Source organism: Lissotriton vulgaris, chromosome 5 (assembly GCF_964263255.1).
Source record: "Lissotriton vulgaris chromosome 5, aLisVul1.2, whole genome shotgun sequence".
NCBI lineage: Eukaryota > Metazoa > Chordata > Amphibia > Caudata > Salamandridae > Lissotriton > Lissotriton vulgaris.
In genome coordinates, this window is record NC_141693.1 from 1,149,829,168 (window position 1) to 1,149,850,931 (window position 21,764).

Sequence of the window (21,764 nt, forward strand, 5' to 3'; positions counted from 1 at the left end):
TGTTTCTGGCCAAGCCAGGATCTGGCCTTCTACAGATGAACTGGCAAGTGGAGAGTAAAAAGACACAGTGGCGTCTGCGAGTCAGTTTTGATTAAGAGAGAGAGAGAGCAAAGATGTTAATTGTGATGCTTAGTCACTACTGAGTATGGCAACTGCGACAACAACCAAAGAAATTTTGTATAACCAGGACAAATAAATTATGTACAATCATGACAACCAATAAAAGTTATGATATTGTGATAAGAAAAAGTGGTTTTGCTTGTAACAGATGTACAGTAAATATCAGTGATGATGCTATTGTGACAACTGCACAAGCATTCAAAGAGTTTTTAAATAGTTCATATGATTAAACCGTATACTTTGATAGAAACACGATAAGAGAAGGGAAAAAAATATCTTCAAATAAATGATATGATAAGAAATAGTGATTGTGGTATTTACAAAAGAAATGTGAGTGAGGATATTTCAATGATTGTTAAAAAAAAAACTAAAAGTTTTGTACGGTGGGAACTTGGTCCAGAGGCATTAGAACACTTTACATGACCACTAAGCATGGGCGAATTTTACGAATTGGCAATTCGCGAATTAGCGGATTTGCGAATTGGCAATCTGCAAAATTTGCGAATTCGCATGAATTTGCGTATTTCTTTGTTTTTTGTGTGTTCGCGGGTGTTCGCGAGGCGCTTTGCGTGTTCGCGGGTGTTCGCGAGGCGCTTTGCAATTTCGCGGGGGTTTTTTTTTTGCCTGCTTAATCACTGCCACCCTCTCGTTTTTTATGCCCATCTGCCCTCTGTACCACTCATTTCTGTGCCCTTCTGCCCTCTGCCCCACTCATTTTTTGTCCCCTTCTGCCCTCTGTCCCACTTTTGTGCCCTTCTGCCCTCAGCCCCACTTAGAATGGCGGCGGCAAGCTGCCAGCGCCATTCTAAAATAGCTAGAAATAGCTTCAACAGGAAGCACTAATAGATAAAGTAAAGCAGGTGCTCCAGTTGAAGGTCAAATTAAGTTACACAACCATTAATCACCCCAAGTTTGGGGTGATTAATGATTGTGTAACTAAATTTGAGCAGCACATGCTTTAATTTATCTATTAGAGCTTCCTGTTGAAGCTGACTTTTGTAACTATTTTAGAATGGCTCTGGCAGCTTGCCGGCGCCATTCTAAAAGAGTTACAAAAGTCAGCTTGAACTTTTGACCCAATCCGTTCCGTTCGCGGATTTTGCGGGAAATTCGTGAATCTCGCGGATTGCGACTTTTTACCGAAAATCCGCAAAATTCGCGAGCGGAACGGATTTTCCGCCCATGCCTAATGACTACCAGATTACAGTACACAAGATCCGTTTTTTAGGGCACAGGGAGATTGTTGTTTATTCTCTGTTCCAAGGTCAAAAACTCTGACCGTTAGGCCACATTTGGGATTTGTATAGGGACATGAACAATAGTGTATATTTTATGTTGAACTGTATTTCATGCAAGTTTCAACGTTCAAATGCTTTATAAACTATAAAGGTAAAAGAAAAACACAAATGCTACAGTATAATATTCACGAGATCAAGGGGTTAAGTTGCCCCAGCCAAAATATGACTATTGCCACATTCTAGAGGTACTTCAGTTGCTTGCAGAATTATTATCCCTCTTTTCCCTTCCATACACATCTTCAGTTGGGAGACTGCAGATTTCCAAAGGCCGTCGTTAGGAGGGGATTTCCATGTATTCCACTGTGGTGACAAGGGCTTCAGAAGGCTGCACACAGGAGTCCGACCCCTGGGCACCCACCACACCAGGGCACGTTGCCATAGTCTATTGTGGCCTGTTGTTTCTATAACACAGGCATGGCTTCAGCCCCTTCCCCTGCTCGCCCCCCGGCTAACCAAATGACACAGACCAAAACTATCGGGGTTTAAAGTCGGGATGGTGGGAGGGGTTGGTTAGGTTACTACTACATATTTATTATTTAGAACACGCACTAATTGGAAAAACAGCCTAAAGTATACCAGTACATATCCCAAATAGTAAATATGACTAAGCATGGGCGGAAAATCCGTTCCGCTCGCGGATTTTGCGGATTTTTGGTAAATTCGCAATCCACGAACGCTCGCGAATTTACCGAAAATCCGCAAATTCGCACGCAGCAGACTTTTTTTTCTTGGTGATAGAATTTTGCGGCGTGCAGCGTTCACTTACCGTCATTCAGCGTTTGCCGAGTTGTTTTTCTCGATATTTTGCGAGTGCTGCGCCATTTTGGATCTTGCTGTGGAATCCCGCAGGAGTTTGGTGACACATCGCGAGAGTTCGCCATTGCGAACATGTAGGTGCGGCGGGCAGCAACAATCTCGCACTCGCGAAATTACAAAATTTGCAATTCTGCACAAGAAATCCACTAGCAAGCAGCATAGACCTTCTGAAAATGATGATTCGTATCAGAATAACTCCTCAGGTTGACATTTGCCTGCACTTTTTTGGATTTGAGGCCGTTTGACTTTCTTTGGATCACTTTTGGATTAGAAATCAACTTTCACAAGTAAGTTTGTTTGGGGCATTACAGTTGCTGTTCTGCAGAAAAACGAGTTTTGCAAAACTGAAAGCACTCAGCAGGTGCAAAAGTTCACTCATCATTAGTAACCATTCCCTGTAGTACTTCCTGAGGGGCCCCTTCAGAGTTCAGTTGCCTATGTTTGTTTGGGGCATTACAGTTGCTGTTCTGCAGAAAAATGAGTTTTGCAAAACTGAAAGCACTCAGCAGGTGCAAAAGTTCAAACTCATCATTAGTAACCATTCCCTGTAGTGCTTCCTGACTGGGCCCCCTCCAGAGTTCAGTTGCTAGTTGCAACAATTGTATGACCCTGCTCTGACCCTCACAGCAGGCTCATAGAATAGCTACAAGTAGGCCACAAAGGTCCTGGAAAAAAAATTGCACTGCAACAGAAAGCAAATTACAGATAAGGAAGCAGGTGCCAGACTGGAATTTTAAAACAGTGACACATTAATAAATCAACCCCAAATTAATTCATGTCAGTTGAAGATGGGCAGGTGTGCTTGCTTTTCCCCCCCATAATCTACAGTGATGATGATGAACCAGAGGGTGGCATTGATGTACCAGAGGGTGGCATGTGAGAAACAGAGGGTGGCAGTGTTGAAACAGAGGGTGCTGTGAACCTGTGATGATGAACCAGACGTAGAAACAACATAGTCGCGACCGTTGCGTGGCGACAAGTAAGTTCGCAATTGCGAACTGGTACAAAACCCTCGCGAACTGGCAGAAACTCTTGCGAACACAAAAAAAACAAAAAAATCAGCGAATTCGCGGATTTTGCGGATTGCGAGTTTGCAAATACGCAAATTCGCGAACGCCAGAGTCGCAAAATTCGCCCATGCTTAAATATGACACTAGGGCACACTACCTTTGCAGCAGATCCTGACTGCAGCAGTGGACACACAGCTGTAAAAGTATAAATGCCAAGAGCTAAGCGCGTTTTGAATGCACACAAGATGTAATTGGTTACAAACAAATGAAATCAGCTACGGATGTTTTGTACGGAAATGCAAAAATACAACATTCATTAAAAAAACTAGGACAAAGTTAACAAACAAAAACGACTGTTTGTGTTTATAAGGTAAAGATGCCACCAGATAAGAACAGATAAGCCAGGGAGCTGCCTTTTGTTAGGGTTTAAGGAGTGAGCAGGTGTTCAAAGAGCTGCGAGGAGATGAGGACAATGGTGGTATAAATGCAAAAGAGTATCAGTGACACGGGGAACTGGGACGAATGCTTCAATACAATGCAATACAATATAATGCAAGCAGCAACGTGCACCTAAGCTGAACATGCACACACTAAAAACACGAGCAGGAAACCAAGGAAATAATAGTCCCCCAAACAAACAGGTAAATAATCAAACATAAAGATACAGTACTTGGTCTCTGCTCTGTGGAAAGAAACAAAAGACAAAAAGCAGGAACAAAGAGGAAGGACTGACCACCAGCAAGCCAGGATTTTTAAAGGACACTGAAACAAACAAATAAAAAGAAGTGGGACGGGCTTTAAGCCCGTAGAGAAGGTATATACTAAAGTATATACAACAGGTCTTGAAAGCTTAACCGTAAAAACTCCTTTAATAAACTGATGGCTGCAGGTCAAGCGAATAGAACACTGGTGGCAGCTAAGAAACCCATTCCCATTAGGGAATAGGAGGTGAATGGATCCCATGAGAACTGTTTTCAGCTCTAAGAGAGAATTAGTATTTGACAACTTTAATGTTTACCAATGAGAAATTAACTAGAGAATGGTACAAAATGATACCATAGCCAAGCACCATGTGACTCTGGGCAATAGCTCGCTTAATCTTCCCCATGGTCCTCAGCGCTGGGACACCTCGCTGGAGGTAGCTGTGTGCTTTACAAATGCTGATATTTACTATTTCAACCCTCAACCAGCCACCCCTCCATTAAGGTGATAGATGCAGACAAATTAACCTGTCTTTTCTTACTGCTTCAGACTTGAATCTAAATCTGCATCTGCAGCCTCATTTTCGGGAAGCAATTGTAAGGAAATGTATTTTATTATATAGTTTTGTTGTGCAAACTCACTGTGCAATAAACTCACAAACTCGTCTTGGGTCCAGTCAGGCACATTTGTAAAACCTTACCTCACCCCAGGGATGCTATGGCTTCAAAAAGTGAGACTTTATCAAAGGACGAGGTGCAAAGAATTTAGAAGCAACAAAACAATTGAAAATGAAATAAACATGATACAAAAAATCTGACACCAACTCCTCCTATTTTAATACCATTTTAGACACCAAAATGAAAAAAAATCCAACAAATCACAAACAAGCATTGGCAAGTACTGCAGTTAGTGGTTACTTTGATTTTTTTTGGTAAAACTTTGTAAAGTTGTGTCCAGTTACCCCAGCTCGCTTTGGACGATGAGCTCCAGCAAAGAGCAAGTTACAGGGGCCAGTGAGACATGGCAGGACAGCTACCTTGTAGTCTACGCAGCCTGCACTCCAGTTCCAGGCTCTATGGATGAACCACCATAGACATCAATGGAGTGGTCCTGATGCAGGCAATGCAGGATGCTGAAGGATGCTGTGGAAGCTGATCGGATTGAGAGGGGTCTTCCTGGGGCCACCCTTCAGTTCCATGTACATGATGCAGTGACTTTGGCCACAGAGGACAGTGTCACTCGATGTGCAGTTGAAGTCCAGCCAAAACTCAGGTGCCACTGGTCTACTGGTCTCCAGTAAAGGTGTACGCAGCAGTTCCTTTTAATGGAAATCATTTAGAAGTACCAAAACAATAGAATGAGAAATTAACACGACACAAAAAAATCGGACACCAATTCATTAAAAATAATTCTATTTTTATTACATTTTTAGCTGCTCTGGATGCTGATCTAGTTGTCAAGGATCTTCCTGGAGACACCTCTCCAACCACGATGCGCCTCAATGTCTAGTTGAAGTACAGATACAAAATACAGTTGCCATTGGTCTACTGGTCTCTGGTAACAGTGAAATCAGTAGTTACCTTTAACTGAGGCAAGGGCCCGTTTTGGGTGACCAAACTGCACTCTAATAACTCTCCCAGTCCCAGGTCCAGTAAACTCTGATGTAACTTTTGAGCCTCAGGACTTGGTCTCCTGAGTTATGTTCAGCGGTCAGTGGTAATCAAGCGATTGTTGCTATCAACTCATCGCCCCTGTCATAGCTTCCAAAACAACTACTAACCATCTCTCTCTCCTGCAAGTGCGACAGTACAGATTATTCCAGGTCCCCAAAGCTGAAGGAATGGCTGGGGATGCAGGTATTAGTCATTTTTAATGTATATTGTATTCATAAACAATCGTTGTTCCGCTCATCTCTAAATTGGAGGAGCAGCGCTACCATGTGGCAGACTGTCCTAAGTGTGGTGTTGACAATTAAGTGCCAGTGCAGAGCACCGGAAACCAATTAAGTGCTAGGCTGAGCACTGGAAACCACCGGCTCAAATTAGGCTTAAAGTGTAGTAGGCACAATTTATGCTTGATTTTGAAATGTAGCATTTGAACTGGTTTTAGCACTACCGTCTTTATCTAAATGATCAAATAAGCGTGGCTCCAGATACCACACTGACTAAGATTATGGCAGACTGCACAACAGCTAACATGGCAGGAATGTAAGTGTGTGTTCTTAAATGCAATCTAATGAAGAGAGAGAAAAGTAAAGGTTACTAGGAGGTTTAAGTGTTTTCAGTCCCTGTTTGTAAATGGGACTCCACTGATGTTGGATTTCACTTCAAATTGCTCTGTTTTGATGAAGTCTGCTTGGTGTTACCATAGGAACCTGAATGTGCACATCCAGAGGTGTCTTACTGTGTAACTCACAAGAGCTGTGTTTATCCTGGGTTGGCTTGTGCCTATGCTGTGACAGGCATCCACTGTTATTCTCAGCTGCTCTTCGAAGACTGGATGAAACAGAATGATAACTTCCAGTTATTTCCAAAAAGGTGGTAGCCAGGCTGAAACTTGGAAGTCATTTAGGGTTTGCCAGTCGACACCTGGCACTGCCTTTGCAACCTCTGACATCAGAGGTGGCAAAATCAATGCCTGGAACACTGGGGCAGCCTGTCCTAATAGACATGGGCAGTGCTTAAATTGAGCTGGTGGTTTCTGGTGCTCAGCACAGCAGTTAATCATCAACACCTGCGCTTTTCAAGAGCAGCCGTTAAGGACACATTTGTTTATGGTAAGCACAGGGAGATTAAGTGATTTGCCCAGAATCACAGGCTGTTCCCCAGCTACAAAGTTAGCAGCTCTGGGCATTTCACCACATCCTCTCTCCCTTTTCATTATTAGAACTAGTTGGTTCTGTTTCTGGTGGCGCTAACAGGAGAACTGGTCTGGTGCAAGCTGCCTACTATCAAGAGCACCAGTACTTGTTTTTTTTCTCCACATTAATCACTGGACGTCGGTTAGGGCTCCACTTTCAGGGTTTTCTGTCAATATTTCAATACACAAATAGTAAATAATATCGTCCACTATTAGGGTAATAAAAATTGAGTACAATTAGTGAGATTATGACACTATCTGGCAGCTAAGGTAAGTAAAATTGCTATTAAATTGATGTTGTATGTGTGCTGGCAGGTAAGAATCTGTCTATGTGAGAGAGAGTGTGAATGTGTGTGTGAGTCAAATTAAAAGTCAAATTGCTTGTAATATCTTTTCTGCTACTCCTGGCACTTTGGTGAATTGATGCCCATGGGCTGCAAACATCTCACAGCAGCCCGATATGTCTGCTCATAATCTATGATACTATGAGATCTGGTCATGGAGGTCCCCATGTATAAAGTGAAACAGAAGGCCTCCCCAATCGATTAGGATGGCATGAGAAATCTGGTCAAGGAATTACAATTGGCTTTGGGCTACACTCAATAATCTATAGTCTTTATTCACAAAGCCCTATGACTGTGTAAGGGCGACGTACTCACACCAATAGCTTGATATACGCGTGAAGGTTATTCACAAAAGGAAAACGTCAACTCATAAATCCATGTCTACTTTCTCAATGTTTACCCAATATTCTTATAATATCGTGGATGACCTAGGTCAAGGAGTGGACATTCCAGGTTGGGGACACCCTAGATAGTTTGGGAACAGCCACAGACCATCGAACTTGTGTGTATTCCCAAATTTATTTCACCCCTTTCCCTGACAAGGGGCAGGAGTAAATTCCTTTCCATGGTATAAATGGGAATGACAGCCAAACGTGGCGGGGGTTCATGGGAACGAGCTTTTCTAAATAAAAAAAATAAAAAATTCCATAGAGAAATAAGGTGCCATTGCACACATAGAAAGGGATTTTCTCATGTGCCAATGTATTTTATGTACAACCAAGCAAGTAAAAGTGCATATGCATGGTCATAATCCGGAAATCAGAAATGTTTTCCAGGAACACGCCAGGAAAACTGAAACTCTTTTGAGGCATTCTCTTGGAAACTTGTGAATTCCAAAAAGTCGTTGCAGATTTCCAATTTTTTTCATAACTATTGCCCTATGTTTCTAAAGGCTTATATCAGTTGCAATAATATTTGTTTTCTCAACAAACACTAAACATTTTATAATCCAAAACTGTAATAATGACGCTCTTCAAAGCATTGTTTGTGCTCTCACCAGATTTGTGGATGCCATCTACTGATGAGTTACAAGCTAACAATTATACTCTACCGTCATCATTATGAAGGTTTTTCTTATTAGCAAAATACACAAATGCACCCCAGTCATTGTAAATGGTACAGTATTAGACACAGCTACTGTACCTTCATACAGCTCACCATCTGGTCGCTAAAGTTCTGCAGTATGAGTGGCAATTGTTTGTTTTACAAGATACAATACAACCTGTCATTATTTCCTACCTCCTTTCTGAACATCTTTCCCAGTATGACACCCTAAAAGTCTGTAAGATAGCTCGGTGAGTTGGGCGCTCACTAATGAAATCAGTGTGTACTCCACAGGTAGTAGGTTGAAATCCCAGAAAGACTGACCTCCTACTACAGAGGACATCAAAATAAATATCAATTTTGATCGGTTAATAATAGCTATACAACAGAGTTCTATGTAAATAAGCTATAAATCACTTTATAAATAACATATTAATACTATTATGTTTATAAGCCATTCTTTTAGAGGTGTTCAGCCCTACTAAATCGCCCATAACAGAAATACAGAATAAAATGTATTCTTTTTATAGCTGATCTCACTAGGCAATCACAAGCGTCTGAGTACAGAACAAATTAAATAACAGCCTAAGCTTCATTCTATGAACTGAATTATGTGTACTAATTCAGTGGCTCAGTGAGCTAAGCGCGCCCTGATGTCATGTGGTCGTTTTGACCTGTAGGCAACAAACCCATCATGGGTAATACATGGTCTCTACATTCATTTACAGGAGGTTACATTAATCACCATTACATAGACTAATAGTAGCTGAAGTTGTAAGAAATAACTTTATTTCGCCAACAAAACGTTGGATCAAAAGTATTCTATAAACACATATACATCAATTTTTACTGTTATTAAGATATAAAATTACATGTATGAAAACATTAGTTTATAATTATACACACAAATATTGCACAATCCAACGCCTTGATTTGTATTTTAAGTATCAGAATGACAATATGATTTCCTTTTACTCAAAGCAGATAAAAAGAATGAGGTCAAAGAAAAACATGTAAAGGAGTCAGACAGTAACAAAAGATAGTATAGGGCTACACTACATTGTTTAAAAATCATTTTGCGATTAAGGGGGACAATCTTTTTCTTTCATCGCCATAGAATTTGCAGAAGAACAAAAAATGGAGATCGTTCTGAATGAATCACTTATCACAAGGACAAAGTTGAAGTTCGGAGATCACATAGGTTTTGGGTGGAAGACCAAAAAGAAGGGGGATATAAATTAATCTTTAAAATGTATCTATGTTGAATATTTGTAACAAACAATAGATAGGTACAGTTCACATTGATCATTGTTATACTCTGGACAGTGTGATATGATCTGACTGTAAGAAGTTTAAAATAAGTATTGTGCCTCCTCGCCTATAAATGAGTCAGTAGATGGGTTTTCAACTCTTTCTTAGAAATAGACCGACACATTTTCGGGCCCTCGTAAAGGTGGTGTAAACCAGCCACCTGAAGGTTGCATTCAACATATTTTAACCAACTAATATTGTTCACACCATCTAATTTCAGAACATCATTTACAATATCTCGAGTCAAAAAGGGTTTCCTTGCGCCAGACTGAGTGCCACATCAAAATTGGTGCAATACAAATGCTATCAGTGATATAAGGAACTCTCAACTCCATGTGGCTGTTATGATTAGAACACAACTGGGGCAAGGAAACCAAATTGTTCAAAAAGGCATGTTCTATATGCTGCAGTTTAGAGGCGTCAGAGATGCCCCAAATGCTGCCCCATAAGAGGCAGCGGATATAGTTTTCACTTTATAAACCTTTTTTATCACTTCAATGGGTTTAGTCCAAAGTTTTTTCATAAATTTAAAGAGCCCCAATATTTATTTCCATCAATAATCCCCCGTTAGAGGCCATACTTCTCCAATTATTATATTGATCAAACATGATCCCAAAGTAGTTGAAAGAATCCACAACGTCTAGCTTCACCCCTTCAATATAAATTCATGCCTGTTTCTGCTGCTTTGGACCTGCGACAAGAACAAAAAAGTAAGAAAAATAAATTTTCAAGTCCAAATTATTCATGAATTTTACATACTCCTCTGCGAGTCGAAGCAGCGCAGTACCTGTGCGCGCAAGGATCACTGCGTCGTCCACTAAAGGAGTATCGGTACTGGGAGTGAATTAATAAGAGGGACGTCTGTGAGTAATAGTAGCTGAAGTTATTCATTGCTCTTCCAGACGAGTGTAAATTTATGCAATATATAAAAAGAACTGTATTATATTTAGGGCTCCTGGTGTTATGGTATTCATTTTTCCGTCTGTATTTATCCATATTTATTTTTTGTAAAATGCTTTCTGTATTTTTCCGGTTTTATTTTGCAATTTATGTATAAATTAAATGGCATTGGGTATTTTCCACATTTAATGAAGTGATAAAAATATACTCACATTTGAATGTCCAAAAGATTTCAGTAGTATACAGTGCAATAGCGTTATTTGAAAAGACTCGCATTGTGGAATAGCATAAATAACTGTAGATCTGCACTTAATTAAGTTTATAGGGAAACCTATTGTCTTTTTCATCTCTCCTACCTCTCAATCTGTACACCTACTGACCTGGCATTCATGATTGAGAGTAAAAAAAAACATCCAAAGAAGTCCAATATTCTATATTTCTTTGTATTTAAAAAATATATACAGACAGGAATATAAATAGTTTTCAGTCTGTAATTTATCCGTAAAAATCAGTAAAAACTGAAAACTGGGAGCCCTAATTATACTGTTGATATTGTGCTGTTAATTAGTATTGTTTGGTTCATAGCCTGTATATATTTAACATGTAGCTATCATGCCATGGGAGTGTGTGTATTTGTCTTTCCAGATACCTCCACGAATCTTAGAACAAGAGAGGTTGGTTGATGAGGCATGGCTTATGTATTTACCCATCCATATCTTGCATGTGAAAAAACAAACATAATCTGTGTATAACTCCCAAAAGTTGATCAATTGAAGGGTGTTATTGTCCAAGTCCATTGGGCTCCTTCACATTCCCCAATAACTGTCATCAACTCCTAGTTGGTACAACTGGGTGTCTGAAAGATATGCTGCTCTTGGGCTCTGTGCAGCACAGTTCCATTGCAACATTGTGAATATTCATGAATTCCAGACTAAGGGTGCTTTACGGGCCAAATATATTAAGAGACAAGTCCCGAGTGGGAAACAACCCTAACAACGCAACATCCATTACAGCGCATGCCATTACAATTCAACCATTACAACGCATGACACTACAACCATGCATAGTACCCTTACACTATCCAACACTTACCCTAATGTTGCACTCCCTGGAATTAGAATAGTAATTTTTACCCCTACACTATCCAACACTTACCCTACTGTTGCACCCCCTGGAGTTAGAATAGTAATTTTTACACCTACACTATGCAACACTTACCCTACTGTTGCACCCCCCTGGAGTTAGAATAGTAATTTTTACCCCTACACTATCCAATACTTATGATCCATGCAATGTAATGGTATGCGTTGTAATGGTATGCGTTGTAAAGGTAGTATGCGTTGTAATGGAATGCGTTGTAATGGATGTTGCGTTGTAAAAAATGCTTTGTAAAGGTATGCGTTGTAAAAGTATGCGTTGTAACGTCATACATTTATGACGAGTTGTGCACCTCCTGTCTCTGATTTTGTGATTTGACTTATGTACTGACAGATCGCACTGCAAAATCGCCAGTCGCAGCGGGGCACAACATAAACCTACCTAATGGATATTAAATCAGTCATTATTTGTCTTCCGTTCTGATTGGCTACAAACAGACCATGGCCTGCAAGGAAGAGTCGACCACCATTTCTGTTTTTGTATCCAAATGGGAAACCATTTTTTCTTCTAAAGCAGTCAGTGTTCCTGAAGTGAACCCATACTGCATTACAAAAGTAAGTTTCCTTTTTAGCAAAACGTCAGGTTGGGTAGGCTTGGACCATTGCCTGCTTCTCCGAAGGTCAGGGTGTCCCAAGGGTATACTTTCCTCTTTGCGAATCAGTTTCCACCTCCTTTGAGGCCTGGATTACTGAACATAGTTTTGAGACCACAACTGCAGTTGCAACCATTCATGCATGCCATACAGATTTTCACCGAAGAGAGGACAGTTCTTCCCTTCTTAATCACAATTAGCTATGAGTCATAAACCATTTTGCAATTTGGAATGGCTTTTCAAACTTGCAAAATGGGTTTCAAACACACTTAAAAGCCAATTTGAGAGCACAAGACTTATGGTGGAAGTGCGAATCTGTATTAAATTGTAAACCTGTTGAGAGCGGTTTGAGGGCAAAAGGCGAACTTGTATAATGTTATGAAAATAAATGTGCTAGAAATGAGAAAACAAAGAGGGGGCAAATGCTCTTTTATTGAGTGCTTTTAGAAAAAGAAAAAAGTTCCAAAAAAGCGGACCAGAGAATCCCAGAGAACTGCTCTGGGATGCTAAATCGAAGTGATTACTAAATCACAAAATGTATCTACAGCTCTTTTCCAGAAACATTTTAAAAATGGAGGACATATAATAATTTAAGAAACGACCCAGAATTCAGAAGGCAAAACAGGTATTTTCCCTAAGTTGAAAACTTTATTTCGAGTAAAACCAAGAGGGGTTTGTAGTAGCAACTGGGTTATACTTTGCAAGTATAAGAAGTTAAAGTTTATCTTTTAGAATATTTTTTGCTTGTTTCTGTGAAAAATATGATTGGAAGCATCAAAGAAATGAATGCCATCTGGGTCGTGAAAGGCAGCAGAAGGCATGTCCGATTAGATCAATATTTTTGTAGGTTATGTAGGCTGATCAGTCTGAGAAACTTCAAAGAAAGGGTCACTCTCTGGTGGAGATGGAGGTAAACATCCGAAAAGGGACACATATCTTGTCTAGTCTATTTTATTAAAGCAACTTAAAAGTGGAGCAACCAAGAAATAGTCCAATGCCAGTAGGCTTATAGGAACAGATCAGCCGAGAAGTAGTTCAACTGTATGATATCAATGGAGCACCCCAGAGACAATGCAATGGCTGACAGGGGAAGGAGACGAGAAGAGCTGACCAGAAATGGAGCACAGTCCAAGGGACTGACCGCACTAGAACAAACCTGACACGGCCCAATAAGATTTTCAGCAAACTTCGGATTTGGGGAATCCAAGTACAGTGTATGGGGCGGGTAAATTTTTAAAATTAGTCCTTAATGGTATCCTACATTCACTCCTACCTACTTTTCCCTCTTGACTATACTCCTCACAGACACGTTTATTCCTTCACACTTGATCTACTCGCACTTTAAAATGCTCATGTACTCCCTTCTATATGGACCCTTGCTATACTCTTCTCTCCTGCAAGTACACTACACTACTCACTCACATACTCACTCGCCAGTCCATTACCCTGAAATTATAGATTTAAACATACAGGAGTTTGTCCGCTTCATCCGTACGCAAACCCCAACCATGCCCAAATGCAATCCTTGCCCTTCGCGGGCCAAGAGCATACGCCCTCTAGTAGAGCATCTACCTCAGAAATGTAGGGTGGCATCTTATTACCTAACTCAGTGACAAATTCTGTGTACAAACCGTACCACAAATATTATGAACATGAACAAACTTGTTGACTTTCATATTAAAGCAAACACTTTCCAAGTGTTGACCTCGGCTCTCTGGAACAAGCTACCAAATGCCATTTGGTTGATCCAGGACGAACAACCTTTCCGGAGAGCCCTTAAAACCCACCTGTTTTCTTGATCATTTCTCCACTTAATAACATCTTAGTCAGCATGTGATCACACAGGAGCGCCGGGGCAACCCGTTGGGGTATCTGTGCGCCATATCAAAATACACTAAATAAATAATGGACGGAGAGCTGAAACTTTTCAGATACTCACCCCCAGCCTCAGATCTGGGTTTAATCCATCATCATTCTTTAGCTCACTTCGCCACCTAAGTTCAGACAACACATAATATTACTATACAAGACATTAATATGGCGCACCCAAGCAATTGACCATACATAACTGGTTGATAAAAGTCCTACAACCATAAGAAAGGGTGCATAGATAAAGAAACACTGCAAAAACATACTAATTGCAGAAAGTGATATATAAACACTGGTAGCATGATATAACCACCTCTATTCGGGAAGGACCTTAAGTCCCAGCTCTTCAACTGAACTGGCTCTTTGACTGAACTGCAGAACCCACCCCCCAGCGCCTTGAGACCCTAACAGGTGATTAGCAGCGCTCTATAAGAACCATGATTGATTGATATAACAATTCATTAATGTGCTTTCCTGTTGTATTAAGCCTCCACGCTGTTATATAAGCACATGCCTCTACATGCCTCTCAGCTAACGCCCACGGTACATTGTCTCTCGCTAGTTGCCATTTATGTAAATAATCCCTAATGATTCCTTTTGTGCAGAGCTCTTGCTGTTATTTCTCAACAAGCTAATGCTATAAATAAACGTACATTGCTTTGTGGTACATATGCAGAGCCAGTGGGAAGGCTTACACCGTGACCCACAGGCTGGCTCTAAGTCCCATCAGTATTACAAGCTGTAAGGAGTCGTTCTTGGGGTCTCAGGTTAGACAGGCGTTACTGAACTCTACTGTCGCATCTCAAGTGGTTTACACTGGTGTCCTGAGGACGCGGTGCTTTTAAAGTACAAACTAAATGACTCTGGTCCTGATGTAGATCTTGGTGTATGGGTTACTCCATCACAACGGTGACGAATAGCCCGTCCACCGAAATATAACTCCCATTATATCCCACGGGATTTATATTACGGCAGACAGGATATCCGTCACCATTTTGGCAGAGTAACCCGTCCGCCAAGATGTCAATCAGGCCGTAAGTATTCGTTTTAGCACTTGAGCCTCTCCGCAGGAGGCAGAGCATTTCAGTGCTCACTCAAGGTCACACCAGTCAATATGCCGCTCTTTCCGTCCGTGCTTCACTGTAGAAAAGAAAAATACTTTATGTACATAATAATAATAGACTACTCCTGGACGCTGTGGAGGTTGTTGCTGGACCCTGTGCCTTTGGGTCTGTTTCTCTTCTCGGGCTCACCTGTGTTGCCGCTGCCTCTCGCCGCACCCGCTCCGCGGGTGCCGCTTCGCGGCTTGAAGGAGGAGGGAGAAGCGAACCGAGGTGAAAGTGCTGGGAGGCGCCTGGAAGGACCAGCGGGTCGGCGCTGAGCAGGGACTCGGAAGACCAGGAGTCCCTGCTTCCCCAGCTGCACAGGCGGACGCGCCCACATTCAGACACGCCCCCGCCTGCGACGCCCTTACATATTGAACAGCTCGACGCTTGGCGGGACGCCGAGCGGGACGCCGAGCGAAGCCCGAGCAAAGGGCGGGCAGTCTGTGGCAGTCAGGGGCTGTCAAGGCTGGGCTGGGCCACGTCCCTATCCTTTCCATCAGCAGTGAGTACATACGCCCATTGTGAGATTCTGTGCTGCTCCCCATAATCATGTCTACCCGCTCTGGGAAGCTCCTTAGGAGTGAAGGCGAAAGGGGGCCCATTGCCGCGAGCCCTGTCATAGGAACTATGGACCGCTTTATCACCAGGGTGGCGGCGGTGATTGAAAAGGAGATTGCTATGTCGGAGCGGCGTCTTTCTGAGGTCTACCTCCCCTCAAGACGCTCATCCTTGGGGGCTGCTGCCCAGTCACTCACACCGGCCAGTGTCCGGGCTCACCCTGTTACCCCTTCTAGTGTCCCTGGTGTTTCTTCAGACCCCCCCCAGTTGGCTGGTATAGAGCAAACTATTGACAGGCTGGAAAACCTGGCCGCACTTCTCCCTATAGTTACTGTGGAAGATGGTGGCCCTAGCAATCTGTCTTCACCATTATCACTTAATCTCCCAAACGAAGTTGCCAGTGATCCTCTGCCTCCGAAACCGCTCACCCCCTCCCTAGTTATAGTAGAAGAGGAGTTAGATAGGTTTTCCCCCAGCATTCAAACTCCTGAAACTAGGCAGGAGAATAGGCCCTTAGACAAAAAGCCAAGAAAACGCAAAAAGGGTAGGCTAGCGAGGCAGGCCGCTCTTTATCAAAGAGTAAGAAAACCCTCGGGATCTGGTAGGAGAAATATAAGGTGTAGATCTATAGGGAATGAAGCTGACTTAGAAGGGGACGTGCTGATCTCTCCCAAGGGGCTACACTCAGAAGTTAACACTGACATTGCCTCCAAGCCAACCGATTCAGCAACAGCTGAAAATATCCTTGAGAAGGTATATAGTCTCCTGAAACCACTAGTAACACAGGTCAAGGGTCTAGGGGAGAGGATAGACAAATTAGAGCAATCAACCCTTGACGGGTTTCACTCACTCAAAACCACTTTCAAGCAAATAGCTAGAGTGAGTGAAAACAAGGAAATAGGTACAAAGGGGAAGGAAATACCATCCCTGACAGACCCCAAACCCAAAAAATGCCTGAACAAAGTTGTTCCCTCTAATAGTTCTCTAACCTCAGCCCCAAAAACTCCTTCCCGTCCCAAAGTAGGGCCAAAACACAAGGGGCCATCAACTGATTTAGAGCCTGACAAAAATAACGCAAAGTCCCTTCCACAAAAGCAGACGCAGATAGCAAGTGGCATAACGGAAGACTCCCAAAATTTAGGTAAATCTAACAAACCCAACGGGCTACCGTTAGGGAAAGGCCCTAGAGATGTACCTCAACCTACTGCCCCATCTATTCCATCACCGGTCCTTAGTAATCCAGCTCGAAGGATTCCTCCAGTAAACCTACCACCAGACTGCCAGCCTTTTGTTGCCGTTATGGTTAATGTGCCCCCCATAAAGGAAGGCCAGTTGGAAAACCACCAGTCACTTAAGAATAAGTGTATCCACTGGCTGAAGGCAAATAAGCCAATCCCGCTAGGTGTGGATGGTATTATTCTAAGTGTCCGCAGAGTGGGGTGGGTGGGGCAGGGGAAAAAATCCCAGGAGGGGGATTGTATAATTATAAACTTTCAAGACCCTAGAGTAGTGCCCTCGATCTGTACTCCTATTAAAAACATGAGGGCGCCTGGGGTTAAAGTGGTCGATCTTTCCTACTTTTACCCCAGGCAAAGCGTCAGCCCTACTAGAGGAAACGCAGGTTCCCCTGTCTTTAGCCAAAACTGGGCCGGGGTTACGGGGGGTACAAGGGAGAACCAGTTGAGGGCTTTTGGCCCTTGCTGACTGGAAGCCGTGAGTATAGTAGAACCACTAGGAGTATCACCCACCGAAACAAATCTTGTAAGCGGGTTAGTGGTCTCTATAGATACTCCCCAAGATACTCCCCCAGACCCTTGCTCCCCACAGTCACCTTCAAGGAGAACTGTAAATAGGGACCCTCTTGCGCCTAGCGATGCTCCAGCTGTGACGGACCTAGCTTTTAAGGTTTTCAGCTGGAACGTCGCAGGGATTGCAAGAAAATTGGCTCTACCGGACTTCACTGCTTGGGCTGATGAACACTCCTTGTGCCTTTTCCAAGAGACATGGAGCTTGGTGCCGGTCCATAGGGTGGGTTTCTCTTCCTATTTCTCCCCCGCGAAAGCCTCGGAAACAGGGAGGGGGCGTCCCTCGGGTGGCCTTCTCATTTGGGTTTCAGCCTCTCTTGACTGTAGAGTGGTGGAGTTCCCTACTGGTTCCCCGGACATACAAAACATTACCCTAACAGATCAAAGGGGAAGAATTGTTCTTAATGTTTATAATGTTTATGCCCGGGGAACAAAGGGTGGGAGAAAGTCCCCTGTAATATCTCTCCTTGAGACTTTGTTAAATAACACCCCATATAAGAAGCATACCCTGGTTGCGGGCGACATGAACTGTACGTTCGAGCCCCTTGGCTCGGACGTTTCCCTCGACCAAGATGAGGAGGACTCCAGGTTCGGGATTCCGGTCCTGGAAATCCCACCGATTAGAAGGTGGACAGAAGTGGCGCTCCAGATATATTCCCTGAGCCTTGAATTTAACCTAAGGGCAGCTAACGGGAGGACACCCTCAGATAGGGGGGGTGCCCACACGTTTAATAGACCAGGACATACCTCTAGGCTGGATTATTTCCTGATAGATGTAAATCTATGGCCTCACGTAAGGGACATGCAGGTGGTGCCCACGACCGAAAGTGACCATAACTCACTCTCTCTTACCATGGACCAGTGGTGGCGCCCCTTAATGAAAGCCAACACTACCACAGTAGTTGCACGTCCAGATGAGTCCGAAGTCTCCCCTTGTGGTAGACGTATAAAATGGGCGAAATTGGTACTCTCTGAGGCAAAGGTAGGGGAAATCCAAACCCTCTTAAAGCAGGCGGTAACAACCCTCGGAACATCCTTAGAGGGGGCAGGTAGTGCCAGTGGGCTCTTTGTCTCCTTGGTAGAAGCTTTAACCAACGTGTTTACCTCACACACTAACAAGTCGGGCAACAAAGAATTTAAAAAAACAGTTATTGGTTGGTACACCAAAACATGTAGGGCTCACAAGGCGAAGTTGGTTGAGGCAGTTAAAAACAAATCCCGAGGTAAAATACAGGAAGCAAGAAAGGCCTATAATAAGTCCCTCCGAGTTGCTAGGAGGGAGTGGGAAGACCAATACTGGGAAGACCTGCTCCAGGCTAGTAAAAGTAGGGACTTAAGGGCCTTTTGGAACCTCATAGGCAAACGGAATAAACCCGATGCATCTATGAGACCCTGCAATATCCCGCCCCAAAACTGGGTTGAACACTTCGGGACCCTATACCTCCCTCCAGATGGGGAACTGAATGTTGGGATGGACCTCACGCTAGTAATTGAACCCCACTCCTATGATCTCTTCACTCCCTTAGAGATTGAGGGGGTTATAGGGTGGGTAGCGCCCCGCAAGGCGGCGGGCCCAGACGGACTGCCGGGGGACCTTATGAGGGCATACCCAGCGGAATGGGGAAGGGTAATTGCCGCTCTGCTAAATGACATCATGACAGGCGGGGCAGTGCCAGAATCCTGGAAAGGGGCGGTGGTGGTCCCGATTTTTAAAAAAGGGTGTAGGGAAACCCCGGGGAACTACCGCCCCATAAGCCTGATAGACTCCACCCAAAAGATAGCCGGCAAAGCTATCCTTGGTAGGATTCTCCATTGGGTGGAGGAGAATAAAATTCTGTCAGACCTTCAGGCAGGTTTTCGGGCGGGAATGGGGACAATAGAGCAGGTGTTGAGGTTGTCCATGTTGGGGTGGAAGGTGGTGGAGCTGGGCAAGGGCAGTCTTTATTTGGCCTTTATAGACCTGAAGACTGCCTTTGACCTAGTTCCCCGGGAAAAGCTTTGGAAGGTGCTCTATGAGCTGGGTCTACCCCCTTACATCTTGTCCCTCCTCATTAACCTCCATGACCATACCTTTGCACAAGTCCGTTGGGGTAAAAACGGAGAGCTCACAGAAAAGATACCTGTGTCCAGGGGCGTAAGACAGGGTTGCGTCTTGGCGCCCACCCTATTCTCATTATATGTGAATGGGGTGGTGAAACATCTCCAACAAGAACCAGCTGACGCCCCCTGTCTTGGAGGAGTCCGTATCCCCACTTTGCTTTTTGCGGACGACACGCTTCTGATTTCGAAGACCCCCCAAGGCCTGCAGAAACTGTTAACGCGTTTCCAGGACTTTTGTGCTGCCAAAGGCTTAATAATTAATGTGGACAAAACAAAATACTTAGTCCTAAACCCACCTAGGAAATTGGGCCGCCCATCTACACTTAACTCTGTTCCCCTAGAGAAAGTGGCCGAATTCGATTATCTTGGTATTCGGATTACGGATAGGATGTCCTGGGTAAACCACATTGAAAAAATGGTCCTCAATCATAGGAGAGCTGGGGGAGCTCTCATAAGGGAGTTCCGGGCCTCACCTAGGAGATCACTTACCCCAGTAATTGACATCTACAAGGCTAAAGTAGTGACATCAGCCTTGTATGGGGCAGAACTGTGGGGCCACTGCCGTCTGGACGCCCTCGTTACAGCAGAGAGTAAGTTGCTAAAATCCTTTATCTCTATTCCTCTGAGCACACCCTCTATACCAGTGCTGTTGGACACGGGCTGTAAAAACATCAAAGACCAAGCCCAGCTCCGCCCGCTCCTACTATGGACACGAATCTGGAGGGGTGAGGAGCTAAAATCCTATGCTGACGGCCTGGGGGAAATAATGAGTATGGGGGGATGGGCTAAGATAAGATGGTTAAGGGAAACAAAAAATCTTTTGGAAAAGATTGGATTAGGGGACTGTTGGTCATCACGTTCAGCCCCCCCAAAAGAAGTTGTTAAGGCGCTTTTCTGGAAATGGACTGCGGAGCGCCTAATTACAAACTCGAACCACTGCAAGTCCACTGTTGCTTTTTTACAAACTAAGGATACTGTGGCTTTTGAACCCTACCTGGACTTGATTACCCTCCCCTTTGATCGAGCCCTTTACTTTAAATTTAGAGTTGGATCCCTCCCGCTGGGTGCTGTGGTATCAAAATGGTCATCAGCGGCCCGCACTTCCCCCAATTGTGCATGTTGCCCGAGCAGGGTTGAGTCCATCGCGCATGTCCTATTTGAGTGCCCGGATTATGCAAGGCCTAGGTCTTTTTGGTTAAAACCTCTCTGCCGGAATATGGGCACACGATGCCACCTAGAAGCCTTGCGAATTCTAACTACGGACACTTCCCCCCCTATTGTGTGTGGAACAGCTAAATTTTTAAAACAGTTTTGGCTTATTCGTTGTAAGAGATTGTCAGTAGCGGTTTAATTCGCTTTTTAGTTAAATTATTTACGGGCACAATATGTCCTTTTATCCTTTTTAACGAATTTATATACTGACTTCTTATAGCTATGTTCTTTCATTGTGTGCATTATGATTGTATTGTAAATGTGCTTATAAGATATCTCTGCATATCGAATAAAAGCTTATGACTGACTGACATAAAATGTAATGAGCAGAAAATACATTCAGAACCCTGTGGTTCCTTCTGGGCCAGAGATAGAAGCCAATACACTATTATTGGGCAGCACTAAAGTTTAACACGAGGACTAAGCCAATTATATATCATGGAAAGTGGTCATAAAGTCCAAAAGTGTGTATTCAGGTCACCAGAGTGTGCAACCCTTATGAATGAATCATGAAACAGTTGCACCAACATCTCGGTGACATAAAGTTATTTTTCGAGAGTAATTCTTTAAGCTGCTACACTTCAAAGGTGCAAATGTATACCTATGTTTGGCCATAATGACATAGATTTCAGTTACTGGTATGGGAATATTAGTGGGGCTTCGAAGCAACTTCCATGAAAGTCTTATGGAGCCAAAGAAGTGCCTGCTGACCTTACTTCATTTAAAAAAATGTTGGCAAAGTCAGTAGTTCTGCTCTTGGAAAGCATGCAATGTTATTTATTAATCTAGATGTTTGTTAAATGTATTTATGTATTTATTTATTTATTTATTTATTTATGTGTTTATTGCAATAAGCAAAAAATGACAAACATAAAAAATATCAAGCAGTTATCCAGCAGCCTAGGGACTCCAGCCCTAGCACTTAAGGGCACTTCTTCTCAAGCAAATGTGTACATGTAA